General features: G+C 49.7%; 2 protein-coding genes across 5 annotated transcripts in view; both read right to left on the bottom strand.

Moving 5' to 3' along the window:
* Nucleotides 1-16,854, bottom strand: part of BDKRB1 (bradykinin receptor B1) — a 60,376-nt gene extending 43,522 nt beyond the window's left edge. The window contains exons 1-2 of one of the 2 annotated variants that reach the window (XM_065549339.1): nucleotides 16,747-16,854; nucleotides 14,042-14,151 (exon numbers count right to left, since the gene is read on the bottom strand). The gene's annotated coding sequence lies outside the window, so the exon portion shown is untranslated. The remainder of the gene's footprint in view (nucleotides 1-14,041; nucleotides 14,152-16,746) is intronic. The other variant, XM_015453260.3, reaches the window with a different exon arrangement.
* BDKRB2 (bradykinin receptor B2) overlaps nucleotides 1-16,854 on the bottom strand; it is a 39,549-nt gene extending 22,695 nt beyond the window's left edge. For 2 of the 3 annotated variants that reach the window (XM_015454195.3, XM_015454196.3), the window contains exon 1: nucleotides 16,747-16,854. The gene's annotated coding sequence lies outside the window, so the exon portion shown is untranslated. Of the gene's footprint in view, nucleotides 1-14,041; nucleotides 14,152-16,746 lie in introns of all 3 variants that reach the window. The other variant, XM_065549338.1, reaches the window with a different exon arrangement.
* Nucleotides 16,855-17,242: the final 388 nt, after the last annotated feature.

The following is a 17,242-nucleotide window of genomic DNA, read 5'->3' as shown; positions in this document are numbered from 1 at the left end:
GCATTTACAGAGCATTTCCCTGTTTAGGTTGCATTCACTCAACAAATTTATGAGTCCTTACTCTGGGCCAGCAACCAGGGAATAATAATAGCTTCAGTTTTTGGAGGCTTACTATGAATGCCAAGCAATGTTCTAAGCACTTTCCACGAAATCATGTAATCTACATCCATTTTAGATGGAGGCACTGGTACTATCCCAATTTTATAAAAATTGGAGGAACAGGGCAGTGAGGTGACTTGTCTAGAGTCACACAGCTGGTGACGGGTGGAGTTGGGATTTGAACCTTAGCACCTTACTGCATTATCTCTCCTTATGAGGGGATATAGTGGTGAAGGACAGATGGTCTCTGTCCTCAGGAGTCTCCTAGGTGGTGGGAAGTGTGCCCAAGATGGGGACAGGAGGTGTGGGAGGCTTGGTGGGGGAGATGATGACCTGAGGCCATGGCTGTGTCCATGCACTCCAGGAAGCCTCAGTTGCATCCCTCTCATATACGCTCTCAAGTATAAATCTCATCTTGGCTTTTGTGCCAGGATGCCTGGACATGGCCTAAGGTGGGGGTGATTGGCAAAATCTGGAGGCAGGAAGTGAGGAGGCTGAGGCATCAGACCAGAGGCACAATGGAGGCCTGAGCCAGGTCTGGGGAGATGGAGGGAAAGGAATGGATTCCAGAGAGGGCCTTAAAGGAGGTGGGGAGAGAGGGGCAGAGGAGGTGGCCCTCGGAGTCTCATGTTGGTACCTCCAGATCTGCAGGATCTCAGGCAGTGACCCCAACTCCTTAGAAAATGGACAAAAAGACCTTGATGATCTCATTTGTTCCCAAACCTCCACTTCTCCTGAAGCAAAGATCTGTCAGCTTCCTTGTACTTTTGCATTTTGTAATTGATTTAAAACACTTCAGGGTCTATGTGTCATGGTATGGATAAGCTTGTGCCTAGGAAACCTCCTCCAGTTCCTCCTGAGCTGCTCGAGGGACAGCCTCATGCCTCATTCACCTTTGAGACCCCTGGCATGGTGTAGACTCCTGATAGACACTTTTTAAAATAAATACCCCCAGCGTTTCCTCTGACTTGCCCAGGGCCACACAGCTCGCAGGGGAGGGGTGAGGTCTGGGACCCGGTACTTGGGCTCCTGCTGCTCTGCCCTATGCTCTTGGGGACTTCTGGACAAGGGTGGGCTTCCCTGGGCTGGCAGAGGAGACAGGCAGTGGTGTGCTGGTAAATGGTTAACAACAGGCTCTCTGGAAAAAATGCCCTAACTGTAGCATTTGCAAATTTCTATGGTATAAACACTCTCGCAGTGACCAATTTCAAGTCCAATGTCACAATGGGCTCTAGGCCTGGTCGGCCAGAATGGTCCTAGGACCATCTCCCACTCCACAAAGGGTAGGAGCCCTTCCAACTCCTAGTCATCCTTCAGAACCTGCTTGATGTCACCTTCTCTAGGAGGCCCTCCCAGTCGCTGTAGAGACACCCCAGCTCCATTGCTCCTATATGGCTGTCAGCGCACTTTATGGAAACAGCACACTTAACTTTCTGTCTTCCCTCCACTGTGTCCTCACCTCTTAGCACTGGGCCTGGCCTATGACGGGGGCTCAGGAAATATTTGTTGAAAGGACAAGTAATGATGCTGATGCTGATATTGACAGCAAATGCATATATCATCTGCAATGTGCCAGTTCTAGTCTCTCTCTCTTTTTTTTTTTTGCTACAGTTAGAGCATTTTTCTTCCAGAGAGCCAGTTGTTAACCATTTACCAGCACACCACTGCCTCTGTCTCCTCTGTCAGCCCAGAGAAGCCCACCCTTGTCCAGAAGTCCCCAAAGGCATAGGGCAGAGCAGCAGGGGCCCAAGTACCAGGTCCTGGTCCCTACTCCTCCCCTGTGAGCTGTGTGACCCCGGGCAAGTCAGAGGAAACACCGGAGATATTTATTTTTCTCATAAGAAAAAACCCCATTTCTCTTATGGGATTTTTGGTTCTTTTTTTTGAGGCAGAGTCTTGCTCTGTTACCCAGGCTGGAGTGCAATGGTGCAATCTTGGCTCACTGAATCTTGCGCTTCCTGGATTCAAGGGATTCTCCTGCCTCAGCTTCCTGAGTAGCTGGGATTACAGGAGCATGCTACCACGCCCTGCTAATTTTTTTATTTTTATTTTTATTTTTATTTTATTTATTTATTTTTTTATCATTGGTATGAATTTTTGTATTTTTAGTAGAGACAGGGTCTTGCCATGTTGGTCAGGCTGGTCTTGAACTCCTGGAGTCAAGTGATCCCACCCGCCTCGGCCTCCCAAAGTGCTGTGGTTATAGATGTGAGCCACCGTGCCCAGCCGTGCCAGCTCTGTTCAAAGCACTTAACAGATATTAACTCATTTAATCCCCACAACACTCTAGATGAGTTTTTTTGCTTTGGTTTTTTTTTGAAACGAAGTCTCGCTCTTTTGCATAGGCTGGAGTGCAAAGGCATGATCTTGGCTCACTCACTGCAACCTCCGTCCCCTGGGTTCAAGCAATTCTCCTGCCTCAGCCTCCCTAGTAGCTGGGATTACAGGCATGAGCTAATTTTTTGTATTTTTACAAAATAGTAAAATTTTGTATTTTTAGTAGAGACGGGGTTTCGCCATGTTGGCCAGGCTGGTCTCGAACTCTTGACCGCAAGTGATCTGCCCGCCTTGGCCTCCCAAAGTGCTGGGATTACAGGCTTGAGCCACCATGCCCAGCTCTAGATGGGTGTTTATGTCCTCATTTTGCAGGTGGGGAAACTCAGCCTCAGCAAATCAGTGGCGGAGCAGGGCCTGGGATGCAGCTCAGAATGCTCTCATGTCCTTGGGCTTCCCTTGTCCTGTAAGATGGGTGGGGCCAGTAGCATTACCCTCACTTTGAAAAAGCAAAACAGGTTCAAATTCCAGCGAGGGGCTTATGGAAGTTTAGGTAAAGAGCCTAGGCTAAGGTCATCCCACTATTAAGTGGATGGGGATGTGGTAGAATTAGCACTTAGGGGTCTCAAGTGCAAAAGCATTTTGTAAACCATCAAGGACCACAGACATGCTATGAAGTTGGAAGAATCTCACCTTTTAGAGATTTTTAGTCCAAGCTTAACAAATAAGGAAACGAAACCTCTGAGAGGGAGGTGACCTGCCCCAAGTCATGCACGAGCATTTCAACCCTGCCCCTCTGCACTTTCCACAGTCCCAGAGTGGCACGCATTCCTTAGTGGCACTGGGCACTGCACTCGACAGCTCATGCCATGGTGGGTTTGCATGACAGTCCTTTCCCTGAGCCTCACGATTGTCCTGGAGGAACTTGTTATACCCATTTACAGATGAAGGAACCAAGGCTCAGCAAAGGGAAGTGATTTATCCCATCTCACAGGCTCGTAAGTGGGAACCTGGATGACTCTACATACAAGACCATCAGAGAGATGAAAAGAACCGAGAAAGAGCTGGGTTGATTGTGGTCAAGTGTGTAAGGCAGACCTGGCTGGAGGAGCCTGGAGACTGGGGCTCAGAAGGGACTTAGGGATCCCTGCCTGATTTTTGGTCACCCAGAAGTTATAGGGCTGCCTCCTTAGAGCCTGGGAGCTTCCTGGATGCATGGTCTGTCCCTGCCTCGAGGCTCCCAAGACAGGTGCCCTGGCTGGCCAAAGGTCAGCCTGGGGCTGGCACTACTGGAAGAGTGAGGAGGTGATGGCAAGATCTGGGATAGACCCCCAGCCCCCAGCTTCACCTTTCTGAACCTGGGCTTCCTCATCTGCAAGACGGGGGACCCAGTTGTTATAGAAGTGAAATGAGCTAGTGCCACCAGATGCCTAGCCTGGGGACTGGCATGGAGCCAGCGTCCATCTAGGACAGCTGCCCTCACTGTTGCTATTGCTGTTGCTATTATTATTATTAGATTCAACAATATGCCTTTGAGCAGGTGGCTTTTGCTCTTTGAGCCTCAGTTTCCCCATCTCTAGGGCAAAGGAGGGTGATAAGATAGGTTATTCTGTAAAATCCTTCCAGCTGTGACAGTCTGCGATGACTAGCTTTCTTAAATCTGTTCATTCTGGTGCCATGTGGGCCTCACCACTGTAGTGACTTCCTATGAATACTTATTGCAGTGTCCGTGTCTTGTGTGTGCCACACACACACACACGCTGTCCTTTTTCCTTACACTATCTCGATTGTCACACACCATCAGCCCCTTAGTCACAGAACAGGATGTTTGCTTATCTGAATCTCTGGTCCTGGGGAAGGGCAGCTGATCACCGAATGTTTGCTGAGCTGAGTTAGTTGCCTTTGGAAATAGTTAGTTCTCTGTCACTAAAGGTATTCAAGTAAAGTCTAGGCAATGTTTCTGGTGAGTTTGGACCCGGATTACTTAAATTCCACGGATTTAAGCCCTAGGACTATGTAGAGTTGCCCCACTCAATGCCACAGCCCCTCTCTCCTTGGACTTTCTGGTTCAAGACACACATTTTACATTTGTAGGATGTGTGGCTACTGGAGGTGCTGACTGTATATCAGATGCGTGGGCCTAATTTTCCCATAATCCTCCAAACAGTGCTGTAGGGTCTCCTCCTCCTCCTCCTCCTCCTCTTCCTCCTCCTCCTTCTTCTTCTCCTTCTCCTCCTCCTTCTTCTCTTTCTCCTTCTTTCTTCCTCTTCTCTTCCTTCTTCTTTCCTCCTCTTCTTTCCTCTTTTTCTTTTGTTGAAATAGGGTCTTGCTCTATTGCCCAGGCTGGAGTGCAGTGGTACAATTACAACTCACTGTAGCCTCGACCTCCTGAGTTCAAGCTATCCTCCCACCTCACCCTCCCAAGTAGCTGGGACCACAGCTCCTGACACCACAGCTCACTAATTTTTAAATTTTTTTTAAAGATGGGATCTTGCCCAGGCTTGTCTCGAACTCCTGGCTTCAAGCGACCCTCCTATATTGGTCTCCCAAAATGCTGGATTTACTGGCATGAGCTACCATGCCTGGCCTACTTCTTGCAGGGAGGTGGGAGGTACAAAAGAGTTCTGTTCCTTGTTATGTAAATGCCCACCCTCCAGGAACTGTGATTTGTAGCTCAGTTGGTAAGAGGGGTCTTGCAACCTTGCCTGGGGCCATGAGGCCTTTGCAGACCCTGACTTAGGCACAGGCTCTATGTAGGGCCCTGGGGTTTGTCATCTGTGCTGCTAACAAAGGTGGAAAATTCCTACTTCCTGAGCTGAGATTGAGGATTCTGACATGCATGAGCTTGCCTGCTTTCCTTGGTATTTCACTTTTGGAGCCAGAAACAAAATCCTCCCAGATGCTCTGCTTGGCCCCTGTGAGTCTGACCTGCAGGCCGGTGCCTGGCAGAGAGGGCACACCACAGTGGCTCACCCTCCCACTCGCACTGCGCAGGAGCTGACGCAGGGAGAACGGGAGTCACAGCTCTGTGTCTGTGCTTACTGCAGCACCCTTAACCTCTCTGAGTCTCAGTTTCCTTATCTGTAAGATGGGATTGATTATTAGTAGGTGTCCAATCAATGTTAGGGATGACTATTAATAAGAAATTGCGTCTGGTAAGATGCCAGCTCCTCTGTCTCCAAGGACCCACCTTTGCTGCCTGTTCCTGATTCCTGCAGAAACTCCTGTCGCCAAGACAACATAAAAATAATCTGGTTTGCAAATATGTAATGAGGCAGTTACAGACAGAGAGGAAAGCAGATGGCAGCTTCCAATGTTTTATCTGAATAGGTCAGCCAGGAAGAGAGGGTTTAGTGGCTCCCAAACCTGTCTCTAGATCATTTAGTTTTTGGATAATTCAGTGACGCAAACCCAGAACCTTCAACCCCTTCCCTTTTTTTTGTTTGGCATTTTTGAAGATAATCAAAAGGACAGGAAAAGCTTTATGCGTAGAGATGTTCCTCATCATGTAGAAGGAGGGTCACAGGAAACAACCTGGATGTTTAGGACCAGGGAACTGGTTAAATACATGATCTTATATCCATTCAATAAATGTCAAGCCGACATGACAAAAGGATGCTTCTAAGAGTTCACCAAAAATGCGAGAATATTTCTGATAGCATGTTAAGGGAACAAAAATCTGGGTAACCAAATTGTATATACAACAAGGTTCAAAAGTTGAGAAGGCGAAATACCAGATGATTACTGGCAGTGGTTGTCTTTGAGCATGAGATCGTAGGATGCTTTTGGGTTTTCTTTATTGTTTGTCACAATATCCACGTTTTCTATGAAGAACACATATTGCTTTGGCAATAAAAATATTTAAATAAGCCAAGTGTTTGGAATGAATTATGGGTTTATTTAGATAAGAAAGATAATCAGCCAATTCGTGCTTAAAGGAAAGGTTTTGCTTACATAAAAGCTGGTAAAGAAACGCACAATCATGTTTGAATTTAAAATGAAATGTTTAAACGATTTATGAACTGTTTGTTTAATGATGGCCCATAGCACCCAGCCACCCTTCCTGAGCAGGTAGAATCAGAGGGCTTCTAATAACCTGAAAAGCAGCAACCAGCTAGGAGCCAGTGGAGAGAAGCTCTGGGAAGATGAGATTTCCTCCTGGGCTGCAAAATCCACTCATTCTCACAAAATGCAGCCTGGTTCCATAATTTGCTGTCCCCATGAAACAAAGGACAAGGACAGAGACACACCATTCTCCAGCCTCCAATCTTCACTTTGATTCACATCTCTGCTGACTGGGTTACCTCTTTGAGTGTTTTTTTCATGAAGCTGCAGGCATGGCATTTTCTGGGCACCCTCTCACATTTGAGCCTGTCTTTCTGTTGCCTTCTCTTGCGAAGAACCATTCAGCATCACACCGGCTCTCTCAGTCTACAACTGCCCCCGGACGGCTCTGATGCATTCGCTGCTGCAGAAAAACCTGAACCCAGCCTGATTTTTCTTGCTTTATGGATTGCCTATCCCTGTCCCCACCAACTCCCCAACCTCCAGTCAATCTGGATGCTTATAGTATTTTCTTTTTCTCGTTTCCATTCAAAAGTGCTGTCAGATGTATTTAGGGGACACTGTCTCGTCTCACCCCTTTTCATAGGCTGTGAGCTGGGCAAGGCACCATTGCATAGGTGAGGGTTTGGAGGCTGGAGAGAGGAGGCACTGGGACTCAAACCACATTCGGGGATTTGGGGACATCCCCTGGATGTGCCCTGAGGCCACCCCGACTCTGGCATGTGAGGCAAACCTGCTATGCAATGAAGGAGCCTGGACAAGGGAATCTCACCAAGGGTGTTCAAATCCCAGCTCTGCAGGTCACTAAGGGTGGGACTGCAAGTGCGTGGCCTCCTGTCGGAGCCCAGGTCCTCGCTTGTGGGATAAGGAGCATTGCCCCTGGCAGGCGGGCTGTTGTGAGGATCCAGTGTGATCATCCCTGACACTCAGGAATCCTTCCTGTTGGTTCCCATCCTGTCTCAGGCATGACAGTCGCCTCCGCCTTCCCCCAAATCCCCAGATTGTTCTGTCAAGTGATGACCCTGGGTGCCCTCACCTCCACCCCCTCAGCCATAGACACCACAGTCCAAACAGACTCCCGGAAGACATGGCCCAGGCCACTTGCAAGGAAAGTCCCTGCGGCTGCTACTCATCCTCATGGAAAACATGACGACTGGGGAGGACTGGAGGGCAGGGAGTGTGGGGACAAGCAGGACACCCCCATCACAGGGCAGACGGCTCTGGCTGGGGCTTTTGGATCACTGCCTACCATGGGGAGGCCCAGGCCAGGGACTCAGGCTCCTACTCACCTCTCCAGCCCCAGCTCCTCCTTCCCCTCCTATCCCCTCCCTGCCCCACTGGTCTCCCCTGGCCCTGCCTGAGCAGCTTTGGGAGTTCTCACCTCTAGACCTTTGCTTATGCAGGGAGGCAGGATGTGACGGGAAGACCCAGGTCAGGCTCCAGGGCCAGCCCAATCTCTAACTAGCTCTGTCTCACCTCTAGGGAGTATTTCCTCAACTGTCAGGTGGAGACACAATACCCACTTGGCAGGTTTACTGGGGGGATACTTGTGATCATTTGGGGGGTCAAGGGTGCCCTGGGGCTCGAGCATACATCCATGGCACTGGGCAGTCTCCCCTGCCCTTTCTTTCCACTGCACGCCCTCCCTCACTTAGGCAGACCCTCTACTTTACCTGGGTCTAGGTCCTCCAACTTGAAACCTGCCCACAATGACACATCAGACATTGTAGATGTGTCATAAGCTGGTGCTGGGACATGCAGGCAGCAAAGAGGCAGCTTGTGTGTGTACGTGTGTGTGTGTGTGTGTGTGTGTGTGTTTGGGTGGTCCACACAGAGGCCCAGGAAGAAGAAGAGTGGAGATCTTGCCACATGGCTCCTGATGCTGGAGGTTTAGGGACAAATCATTAGTGTGACGGTCCCAGGGTCCTCTGGAGATAGTACTTAGGGTTACAAATTCAGAGAGCTGTGTTAGAACCACTTGGGTCTCTGCTTATCTCTCCCACCAGGCTCTCAGCTCCCTGTGGGGAAAGATATCTGAGCTGAGGGGAGCCCTGAGCAGTCTCTCAGTAAATGGTTAAGGGAAGAAGGAATAAACCAGCTTCTTGGGCACAGTCTGGGCACAGTCTGGGTACTTTCAAACACAGTCCTATTGCGCTGGCACAGCAGTAGTCTTTATCATACAGGTGAGAAAGGAGAGGTTTGGAGAGGCCAGTGACCTGCCCTGGGTTACTCTGCAAGTAATTGGCCTAGTAACCTAACCCAGGGCTGTTGAACAATCGGGTCAGTTGGTGCCAATTTCTGAATATTAACTGCTAAAAAAATACTGGTGGCGAAATAGCTAGCACATCAGTGAGCCTGTTTGGGCTGTGGGCTCAGACTGAGCTCCTATAAAGGGTATGAAGCAGGCAGGGGCCATGGAATGGGGGAGGGGGGTTAGCAACTGCTCTCCTACCTTTTTATAGATGAGGTGCCTGCTGTTCAGAGATAAAGGATCACTAGCAAAACCCACTAAAGACGTGGGGGCCAGGGTGGAAAGGAGGCCTTTCTGGGGGTGCTGATGGAAAACCCCATCCAGGCAAATCTTGCTTCCCAGGCATTCTCCCAGTAAAGGCTGCATTGCTGTGCCCTACTTTGGCTGCAGGCTACTGTTTACCACCCAAGAGAGCAGCCACCAATTAATCTCTGTCCATCAACTTATTCTAATTCTCTGCATAGCACATAGCACTTCCTGGGGTTGCCCTTCTCCTGTCTGCTCTTCAAAGAGCCATCCTTAGATGACCTACTGATACTGCTTTTTATCTTTCTAACTTGTCATTTTGTTTTTGTAATTCTTTTCTTTCTTCTACTTTTTAGGGTCATTATTATCTGGTTTATTGAATTGAACTTTTTTTTTTTTTGCAATCTTTTTGGCTTAATAATTTAAAATTTTAAAGGAATGAATCCTCCCCTGACTATGGCTTTGGCTGCATCCCGTAAGTTTGGTAAGCAGTGTTCTTATAGTTAGTCATTTCTCAAATATCTGTAATTTCAGTTTTGATGATCTGTCTCTTTGATGGTCTTCCTTTTGAGTAACAGTGTTTTCTAAACTTTTCAAGTTGTTTATTTCTATTCAAGTTTGTTTTGCTTTTTATATATAAACTTTTGCAAAGAGATATGCATCCTCATGGTAACATTTCAGAGTGCAAAATAGAATACAGTGAGGGGTAAGTCTCCCTCCAGGTCCCGTCCCTGCCCATCGCCCCCAGAGACAGCCAGACTCACTGGTGTCTCCTGTTGCTTTCCAGACATCTTCTGAGCTTTCAGGAGCAGATGTGCATGTATCCATGTATAAGGACGCCTGCAGAAGCACCCCAAATGCACCGCCAGCTGTGTCCTCACTTCCTTGCATTTAACAATCTGTTGACCCACCTCGCTTTTCAATGGTCTCACAGTGTTTCAGAGTAGGACTGCCCTGTAACGCACCAGCCTCCGCAGGGAGTTCCTGGTTTTCATAGGTAGTTACCAATTCTACTATTATTTTTAGCTGAAGGAACAAAGGATCCCAGAGACCACATGCCTTGCCCTAGGTTACACAGCAGGGGAGGAGCGGAGAGGGATTCTGTCCCTGTGCCTGGCTTCCGAAAGAGGAGGAGCAGGGGCAGGAGGAAGAAGGGAAGTGGGTGGAGAGAGGAATCATCTTCATAGAGTCCATCTCCCTAATGTGCTCAAGCTACAGTTCATTTGAGGAGTCCCCCGTAGTGTTCACTATTTTTGGCTGTCACAAATGATCAGCACGAGACCCCTCATCTGCAGGCCCTAGCCCGTGTGTGAGCACACCTGTATCAGGTGTGCAGGCCCTCTTCTGCCTCCCCTGCCCTGTTCTTGTGTTCTAGCCATTGCTGTCTGAATCTTTCTGTTCAAAGAAGACCCAAGAGGTCCCTTCTCTCACCTCTCACTTTGCTAACTGGCCAGTGGGCTCCAGAGTGGGGGCGATGTTCCCCAGGTGCAGTTGTGCATGCATAAGGTACAATCTCCGAGGCTCTGGGAGAACCCCAGAGAGCCTCCCTCTGTGGTCAGGGAGTGACCCCTGCACTCTCAGAGCACAGCAGGTGCCAAGCATGAGCCTGGATGCTAGGGGCTGAGGGAGAGGCCCAGTCTTTTCCCTTAAGGGGCTTCCTGTTTGGTAGAGGAGGCAGGGCACGGCCTGATGCTTCCAGAAATGTTTGGACCCAAATCTACCTTGAAGGGAGCTAGCTGTGAGCTGTGTGCATTTCACAATCTGTCCATTTACGTTTTTGCGGAGATGTTCAATTTGCTAATAACTTGGAGCGGGGAGGGTTTCTGTCCTTTCCTGAGGCAGCTGGCACACGAGCACAGGTGCCAGAGAGTGAGGAACAGGTGTGGGGACCCCAAGTCTCTTGGCTGGTGGGACTTGGACGAAGGGCCCGAGGAGAGAGGCTTTTGGGTCCAGGACAGATCATTCGGTAAGGTAGCTTGTTTCAAAGTGTGGCCCATCTGTTTTGAAATCCCCAGAGATATTAGCAAGTCCTTGGGTACTGTAACAGAAATCTTGGGACCCCCAAACTCTTTATGCCAAAGGGAAAGTTAAGCCTGGAGACTGAGTCAAGCAATATTGTCATCCTTCTTCCTAATGACAGCTGTAATCTCACAACCTTAGACATTAGCCAGACCCCCACAGAAAAGAAAAGGCCTCGGATATCTCCCCATGACTACCCCCACAAATTGTTCTTTGCTGGGTGAAACCTTTCAGGATGTGCATCTTACTACAAAACAAGGACACATCAATTGTAACTTGAGGTCCGCAATCCAAGCCTAGCTCCTCACACTCAAATCTGCTAGATTCACACTGATGGTGCTGATCTCCCCAGGTACAGCATGAAAACAAGGCAAGGGCAAGATGAGATCAGTCCTCCTTCTGCCTAACCTCCTCTTCTACATGCTTTCTCCACCTCAAGGACGTGTGTAAATACTGTGAAAGAAAAATAAAATTAAAATCCCGGGACCCCAAACTCACTAAGCCAAAGGGAAAAGTCCAGCTGGGAGCTGGGTCATGCAACCTGCCTCCTGTTTTGTGTCTAAATGGATAAGACTTCCCTCCCTCTCATTTCACTCACAGTGAAATTCCTTGTGGGCCCCGAGATCTCTACCTTCAAGCAGCTGTGTTGTATTTCACCCTCATGATGTAAATTAACAGCTTAGTTTCACAGGTATGGGACAAAGGATAGAACCAAAAGTCATCCCTCTGCTCACCTGAGGCAAGTGCATATCTGATGGCTTCCTATACGCTATGATTATGATTATGATTATGATTATTTGAGATAGAGTCTTGCTCTGTCGCCCAGGCTGGAGTGCAGCAGTGCGATCTCAGCTCCCTGCAACCTCTGCCTCCTGGGTTCAAATGATTCTCCTGCCTGGCTAATTTTTGTATTTTTAGGAGAGACAGGGTTTCACCATGTTGGACAGGCTGGTCTTGAATTCTTGACCTCAGGTGATCCACTCACCTTGGCCTCCTAAACTGCCGGGATTACAGGCATGAGCTACGGTGCCCAGTCCTGATTATTATATAAAAATGCAGATTGACTGACCACCAGGTGAATGCCGAATTGATGATCCCTCCACCTGCTTCTTTCACATGAAAAATGTGCATTCAGTGAAGTGAATGAAAAGGCTCAAAGGGGTGCTACTGCTTGCTTCTTTATGCCACCTTTCCCCCCTTTTTCCTCCCTCTTTCCCCTACCGCCTGCTCTTTTCCCTTTAAATAGTGAAGCCCCTTCTTTGCAAGAATCATGGGCCAGAGATGTTTCCTGTGATTCTGTGTCCCTCTTTCCTGGTTGCGTCCTTAACCTTGGCAAAATAAACTTCAAAAATAATTGAGACCTGCCTCAGTCAGTTTCTCTTTGATTTACAATACTAAGCCTCAGGAAAACCTCTTCGGAGAGCATAGGCCACACATATTTTCTGTGGTTTGTGTTTTTCCCAGGTGCACCCTCAAACTCTCGATAAACGTCAATTGAAGCTTATCAACTCAGTAAACCTCGATTGACTGAGACTTGCCACAGTCTGTCATTTCAGTGAATAGTACCCAGACCTCAAATCACAGTCCCCAGAGCAGGGCCCTGGCACCTGCGTGGGTGACCAGCCTGCAGGTGATTCTAATGTACAATAAAATTTAGTCTTTCTCCAGCAGACCACCCCGCCACTGGAGTGTGACCCCTTAGGAAACCCGCAGGGAAGAGGAGAAGCAACCTCATGACCATGATAGCAACCACGGAAGCGACAGGGCTGTGCTGGAGCCTGGCACTGTGCAGGTCACAACACCCCGCGGACGTCCCCTCAGGCACTGCTCATTTCTAGATGTCGCTCAGCTGGGCCACTTCTCTGTGCCCCCTGCCCCCCTCCAACTGCCCTTCACCGGTGGCACAGATCAGAGAGGGTCAGAGGGGTTGGCAGCGAATGGGATGGGACAGGCCGGAGTAAATCTAAAGTTTGAGCCCTGAAGAGAAGCGTGAGAAGGACTCTTGCTATCAGTGCCCGCAGGCTCACTGCCTGGACACAGGAGCATGTGCATGTCAGAGAGGGCTTTTTTCTGGACACCCTGGAGCGGCTGTGGCCTTACTGCAAGGCAAATGCAATCTCTGTGACCGTCCCAGACCCTCACTCCTGCCTCTGTAGACCGGCCGTCTGGTACCTGAGCTCCTGCAGTGTGCCTCACACCTGCTTTCACTACACCAGCACAATCAGAGGTAAGCCTCCCAGTGGTCCTCAAAAACAGGAATGATGATCCCCACTGTACAGGAGAAGAAACTGAAGCTCAGGAAACTTTCCTGGTAGGTAAGTGACAGGGTTGGAATTCAAATCCCGAGTTGTGTTTGTTCCACTCTGCTTTATGCTGTGATGACTTTTTTGGAATGTATGTGGCGGGGGGGTACACGTTTCTAGCCTCCAGAATCCTCCAGAGCCGTCAGTGATGAAAGAGTCAAAGAAATACTTCACGCCTTTGGTTTGTTCTAGAAAGAAACCCTGGAGTGGGTGTTTTGGGGAAGCAGAGCCTTGGGTCCCCAGGAAAACCAGAGGAACTCAGAGGAGGAATTGAGGATTTAACACTTTTCATGGAGGGCAGATTCAGTAGCTGTGGATATTTAGCTCAGAGAGAAGCAATAGGACTAGAATGGTACAAACCCCAAGGAAATGAAAGTGGGCCCATTGCTCAGTGGGTGATAGTTGGAGGAAGAGCTTTTAAATAGTAGAACTCTCCTGAGATCGAATGGGCTGCCTTGCAAAGTAGTGAGCTCCCCATTCTTGGAGGCATGCACACTAAGATGGATATTCACAGGGCAGGAGATTCCGGGACCAAGTGGATGTCAGAAGTGATGCATTTGGGGTCTTAAGTCTTGGCAGGTCTGATTGTTTGCCTCATGACCCTGAGGTACTGTAATTGTCCTAAGTGCCTTCTGAATCCTCAAAGCAACATGCAGACCTGCTCTGTGTGCCTTTTTCTTTTTTTAAGAGCAGTTTTAGATTCACAGCAAAATTGAGCAGAAAGTACGGAGACTTACCGTATATCCCCTGCACCCACACATGCATAGCCTCCCCCGTTACTCACATCCCCTACAAGAGCAGTCAATTTGTTGTAATTGATGAACCTGCATTGACACATCATCATCACCCAAAGTCCATAGTTTTCATCAGGGTTCGCTCTTGGTGATGGACATTCTGTGGGTTTGGACAAATGCATAATGACATGTATCTACCATTATAGTATCATACAGAAGTTTCACTGCCCTAAAAGTCCTTTGGGTTTCTCCTCCAGTTCTCTCCTCCCTCCCTCTAATTCCTGGCAACCATTGATTTTTTTTATCTTTTACTGTCTTCATAGTTTTGCCTTTTTCCAGAATGTCACATATAGTTGACATTATACAGCATATGCCTTTTCAGAGTGGCTTCGTTCACTTAGTGATAGGTTCTGTGTGCTTTTTTATGGCCTGCTATATGAGCAATATTTATTTATTCATTTAACCATTCAGCATTTCAGCAAACACTGACCCATGTTGGGCTAGGCATCATTTTGAGTGCAGGAGAGGCAGCTTGAGAGGATAGACTCTGCTTTCATTCTGAAAACCAGAGTCTCCTGGTGCTATGATCTGAATGCCTGTGTCCCTCCAAAATTCACCTGTTGAGACTTAATCCCCAAGGTGGTGATATTAAGGAGGTGAGGCTTCTGGGGGGTCATTAGATCATGAGGTCCCCCTCCTCGTGAATGGAACTGGTGCTCTTTAAAAGAGGCCTGGGAGAGCGTGTTCACCCTTCCACTGTATGAGGATGCATAGAAGATGCCATCTATGAGGACTAGGTCCTCACCAGACACCCAATCTGCCAGTACCTTGATCTCGGGCTCCCCAGCCTCTAGCACTGTGAGCAATAAATGTCTGTTTTTCAATAAATTACCCAGGCTAAAGTATTTCTTATAGCAACTCAAATAGACTACGACATCGGGCAAGTCTGCAGGGCTCCCCCCGCTCCGCCCAGGCGGGCCCCTCCCTGACCACAAGCAGCACAGGTGAGGGGGTTGCCCTAATGTTACCCCTGGAGCCCTCGAACTTGTTACTGAGTCAGTCACTGTGTTAGCAGAGACCACGTGGCGCAGTTATTAGGCTGGTGCAAAAGTCATTGCGATTTTTGGCGTTACTTCTAATGGCAAGAACCGCAATGACTTTTGCACCAACCTAATAGTTCCATGTTGGATCCCACTGGCAGGCAACGACCACATTCAAAGTCCTCAGACCCACTGTGCAGGCCCAGCCATGGGAACCTCCTCCTGTTTGCAAGGGAGGGAATCCCAAAGAGACTGAACCCCAAAGAGGTTGAGGGATTCCCCTGGACACTGAGTGGAGGGCTGGCTGAGGTCATGTCCCCGCTCTGAGACTCAGTTTCCTCTGTGCAGAGAGAGGCTTGGAGTGCAGGGTTGCAGGGAGAGCTGGGATGAGGCCTGGGCTCCTGCCTGTGGGGACAGCACACAAGCTTCCTCTTTTTCATCCAAAGACGCCTACTCCTGGCTGTCTTTCCCCAGGTAGGGGAAAGAGCAAATGCTTCCTCCAAGCTTATGGGGCTCACAATGTGGAATGTCGCTTGCTGCTGCCAGGGCTCGAAGGACACAGCAGAGGTTTTTCTCCAGAGAACCTCGGGCAGGGGATGTTAGCAATGTCCTCTGGGGTCGCTCACCAGTCCCCCTGCCACCTAAGCCCTTCTCCCACTCAGAAATGGAATTAGGGGTGGGGTTGGCTGGGGAACCCCCCGTCACCCCACACCCGTGCCAGAGTTCCCACTTCCTGTAGGCTGGGGAGCCACAGGCGGCCTGTGACTCAGTGAGGCGCATTCTGACCTGCCTGGAACAGCAACACCTGCTGTCCACCTCCACCCAGGCTGCGGAAGCAACCTACTCTTCAGCAACTCCAATCACGGCTGCCATTTATTTAGCGCCTATGACACACGTGGTGCTCCACAGGCAAGAGCCTACCTCTATCTTTCCATAAAGAGGAATTACCAGGTCTTCTTTACAGCTCAGGAGACGGGGACAAAATAACTTGCCCAAAAACGTCACTCACAGGGTGAGAGCAGAACTGGAACTCCAGCCTGGGCTGGATGCAAAGCCGGTGCTCGGAACCCCTGCACTATCCTGCCCCCCCATCCCGGTCAGCGAGGACCGTGGGAAGAGGGTCGCTAAGCCCTTCTGAGATAGTCACCACCACCTGCCTCCTGGAGGCACATCAGCCAGTATTCACTAACCCCTCCCGCCTGCTTCTGATTTAACCCTGCCATCCCCAGGGAGCCAGCGAGCAGGCTGCTTTGCAGACAGAGAAACTGAGGCTCAGAGAGGTTGAGTAGCTTGTCCAGGGTCACACAGGGCCAACGAGTGGCACGGCTGTGAGTGAAAAGCCAGGTTCTGGCGCCTCCACCCAGCACCCGTCCCTGCTGCACCACGCCTCGCTGCTTTACTCCAAGGTGTCCACCCAAAGTATGTGAAAATCCAATCACGAAATCCCTCACACACTGGACACACACAAGCCTGTCTGTCACCTTGATTCAGAGAAGAGAAACCTACAACAGACAAAGAGGGCGATTCCTCCTGCTGGGAATCCTTCTTCCCATTGCCTGTCAGACCTCCCCTCCGGAAGGAAGGGAGCTTTTCCCAACTCCCCATGACCAGAGGGAAACTTCTCCCCGCTGCCTGCCTTCCTTCCCCCTGGGCTGGGACAGCTTGTCCTCCCAGCAAAGGTGAGGCGGCTGGACCAGCCCCTGCCCGGCACCCACCTTCTCCGGAGCAAGCAGCATGGGCACTTCAGTCACTCCCTGGGTACTGCGAGACAGCCTGATGTCCCCACCGTCTCCGCCCCTCCTTGGAGCCCAGAGGCCAGAGCTGTAGTGGCAGCGGGAACAGCTCATCTTTCAAGGGCTGGGTGGTGATGTCATCAGCCTCCTGGGCACTTCCCCCTCCGCCTCCAGCCGAGCTCTGCTCTCCTGCCCAGCCCGAGCCAGGCTGCCTGTGGGGCCAGGGTGGCTGCGGTCACCTTTGCTCTCCGCTCTGCCACCCTCTGAGCCCTGGGGGCCAGCAAGGCTCTTGGAAGATTTCCACGTTTGCATAGCCCGGCTCCCCACTGGAGTTGTGGTATGGCAAAAGCGTCCCTCCCGGCTGACCACAAAGTGGCCTGTGGAGCCCCATGTGAATAAATTCGCCTCACGTAACGTTTATTTCTTATCACTATTTATTTTCCTAAGGTGGTTGTTTTGTGTCTGAGTTTTGGATGTA

Source organism: Macaca fascicularis, chromosome 7 (assembly GCF_037993035.2).
Source record: "Macaca fascicularis isolate 582-1 chromosome 7, T2T-MFA8v1.1".
In the NCBI taxonomy this organism is placed as follows: domain Eukaryota; kingdom Metazoa; phylum Chordata; class Mammalia; order Primates; family Cercopithecidae; genus Macaca; species Macaca fascicularis.
Note: the sequence above shows the minus strand (reverse complement) of the source record. Positions and strands in the feature narration are given on the sequence as shown.